The sequence below is a fragment of the Ovis aries genome, chromosome 7 (genome assembly GCF_016772045.2).
Source record: "Ovis aries strain OAR_USU_Benz2616 breed Rambouillet chromosome 7, ARS-UI_Ramb_v3.0, whole genome shotgun sequence".
NCBI lineage: Eukaryota > Metazoa > Chordata > Mammalia > Artiodactyla > Bovidae > Ovis > Ovis aries.
Genome location: NC_056060.1, coordinates 31,994,971 through 31,998,658, shown reverse-complemented (window position 1 = coordinate 31,998,658; position 3,688 = coordinate 31,994,971).

Sequence of the window (3,688 nt, the reverse complement as noted above, 5' to 3'; positions counted from 1 at the left end):
GTGTTGGAGAAGACTCTCGAGAGTCCCTTGGACTGCAAGGAGATCCAACCAGTCCATCCTAAAGGAGATCAGTCCTGGGTGTTCATTGGAAGGACTGATGAGAAGCTGAAACTCCGATACTTTGGCCACCTAATGCAAACAACTGACTCATTGGAAAAAACCCTGATGCTGGGAAACATTGAGGGAAGGAGGAGAAGGGGATGACGAAGGTTGAGGTGGTTGGATGGCATCACTGACTCGATGGACGTGAGTTTGAGTAAGCTCCAGGAGTTGGTGATGGACAGGGAAGCCTGGCGTGCTACAGTGCATGGGGTGGCAAAGAGTCAGACATGACTGAGCGGTTGAAGTGAACTGAACTGAACTGGTATTATTAAACATTTCCATAGCAATAAATATATATTTAATTTGTTATTTTAAATGTCAGTGTATTATCCCATTATGTGAATTCCCTGTCATTATTTCACTAATTGGATATATTCTACTGTATTAAACCATTCCTCTACTTTTGTATATTCAGATTATTTCCAAATTTTCATTATGATAAGTAACATGGTGATAAACATCTACACTACACACATCTTTTACCCGGTATATATTCCCAGAAGTCTAATTGGCAGGTCAAAAGATTTTTCACTCTTTTAAGACTTTTGCTAAGCATTGCTGATTTTTGTTATTGTTTTTTGCAGCCCAAGGATCTAAGTCTCCAGAAAGTCTTGATAACAAATAGTTTACCTGGAAGAAATAACTAATTAACCAATGAACCATGACAGGTAGAACAAGTTGGCTTTAGGACTTTGAGAAGCTGGGTGAATAGTCTAGAAGATCATGTAATTTTTTATATGGAGAAGACTAAAGAAATTTTCTCAGCAGGCCAGAAGGCCTGTGTGAGTAGCTATCATGGGAACCTGTAAGTGTGGACAGAGCAGGAACAAGCTCTCACAGGAGAGGTGTGTGTGTGTGTGTGTGTGTGTGTGTGTGTGTGTGTGTGTGTGTATGTGTGTAAATGCATGGGGAGGAAGGGCAAAGGATAGACTTTACTGTCTCATGCTTTTGCCTGTTTGATGTCTTGGAAGAGAACCAGTTTTCTGTACTACGCTGATTGTGGAGAACTTCTACTGTGCGTCTTTCTTAGAGAAGCCCGCTTCACTGTTATGATAATGTGTGTTTGTGAATTTGGTTTTCATACTCTGGGATTCATGTCTTTATTTGACACCTTGTCCATGTTTGTTTGTTTGTTTTTCCTTGTGTTTTGTTTTTTTTTTTTGGTGGTTAGGAGTGGATAAATGTTGATCCTAGGGAGTCCTGAGCCTCTTATAAAAAAGTAAGGGCTTCCCTGGTGGCTTAGATGGTAAAGCATCTGCCTGCAACACAGGAGACCCTGGTTTGATCCCTGGGTTGGGAAGATCCCCTGGAGAAGGAAATGGCAACCTACTCCAGGAGTCTTGCCTGGAGAATTCCATGGACAGAGGAGCCTGGTGGGCTACAGTCCATGGGGACACAAAGAGTTGGACATGACTAAGTGCTAACACACACACACACACACACACACACACACACACACACACACACACACAGGAGTCCTGAACATCTTATAAAAAAGTAAAGAACATATAAACTTGAAAAACAGTCTTCTACTCTCCCTTCCTATGCAGTCACTGGTAAGCTATTGAGTATTAGAGCATCTGAAATAGATTGTTCCTGGAGTCAAGGAAAGGTTCCACTGTCAGGCAAGCGAATCAATCAGGGACTCAACTTTGTAGTATTAATAAAGATAAGCCACCTTTTGATGGAGAACAATATGGGATACTCGTCTGTTTAGAGACTTAAGAGTAAGACAGCCCCTTAAATTTGAAACACAGAAAAACTTGGTGTAGGTTCATTAGAAAAATAAAGGCTTGTGTCAGATTATAGTTCCCCCCAAATGGGTACAATGGCATTTTTACTGTTACATGTTCCTTCAGGCTAGAGGTGAAGTTTATTTCTCTTTCCCTTGAACCTAGTGGGGCTAGTGACTTCTCTGATGAATAGAATATGACAGAAGTGATATTGTATTATATGAAGGACACACCTGCCTGCCTCTTTTTTGCAGGCACAGTATTGTGAAGAAGCCCAAGTCATGTGAAGAGATGTGTAACACGGATTACACACGTGTATGTGTGTCCCAGTCAGTAGCTCCTAATAAGTTCTCAGGGACGGCTAGCATTGATTGTGAGCATATAGCCTTCAGGTGACTAGAGCCTCCAGTCTTCAAGCCTTTCATAGGAATCAGTTCAGTTCAGTTCAGTCACTCAGTCATGTCCGACTCTTTGCGACCCCATGAATCGCAGCATGCCAGGCCTCACTGTCCATCACCAACTCCCAGAGTCCACTCAAATTCATATCCATCAAGTCGGTGATGCCATCCAGCCATCTCATCCTCTGTCATCCCCTTCTCCTCCTGCCCCCAATCCCTCCTAGCATCAAAGTCTTTTCCAATGAGTCAACTCTTCGCATGAGGTGGCCAAAGTATTGGAGTTTCAGCTTTAGCATCAGTCCTTCCAAAGAACACCCAGGACTGATCTCCTTCAGAATGGACTGGTTGGATCTCCTTGCAGTTGAAGGGACTCTCAAGAGTCTTCTCCAACATCACAGTTCAAAAGCATCAATTCTTCAGTGCTCAGCTTTCTTCACAGTCCAACTGTCACATCCATACATGACCACTGGAAAAACCATGGCCTTGACTAGACGAACCTTTGTTGGCAAAGTAATGTCTCTGCTTTTGAATATGCTATCTAGGTTGAATAGACATGAGCTATTCCCTCTGTGCCCTGTCCAGATACCTGACCTACACAATCAATAAGCATGATAAAGGGTTGTTTAAAGGTTTCTGTGGGTTTTTATTTTTTTAACTTTATTTTTTGGCAATGATGTGTGGCTTGAAGGATTTTAGTTCCCTGACCAGAGGTTGAACCCAGGCCCTGGTAGTGAAAACATGGAGTCCTAACCACTGGACCATCAGGGAATTCCCTCTGGTTGTTTTTAAGGTAAACAGTATAAAATTCAATACTGTAATCAGTTGATCACTCAACAGATAAGTATTGTAAAGCCTTCTTGGTTCGAAGTACTCTGCTAGACTTGTGAGTTTGCAAAAACAAACAAACAAAAACAAAAAATATATTACTTGTCCCTGAAGAGTCCAGAAATCTAGTAAAGGAATCCAAATGTGTGCTTGCATGCTATGTTGCTTCAGTCATGTCTGACTTTTTGCGACCCCATGGACCATAGCCCGCCAGGCTCCTCTCTCCATGGGATTCTCCAGGCAAGAATACTAGAGTGGGTTGCTATTTCCTTCTCCAAGGGATCTTCCCGACCCAAGAATTGAACCCATGTCACCTGTGTCTTCTGCAGGAGACAGATGGGTTCTTTACCATTAGTGCCAACTGGGTAGCCCAGAGGAATCCCAATATGTAAGAGCAAAAAGATGGCTAACAATATATGGTAAGTGCCAAACGAAATAATACACATGTATGTAAAGGAGTCGGGTAGAGCAGAGAGACTGGGCTTTGGTATGTAGTGCCCCAGCACCCCAGCATACATCAAGGGCTCATTTTAGCAGAGAAGAAGGCAACTTAGGAATTGAAGGGTGCTGGGGCACAGGTATTTGGAGGAAAATGATGAAGGTTTTAAGCCAATTGAAAAACAGTGTTGA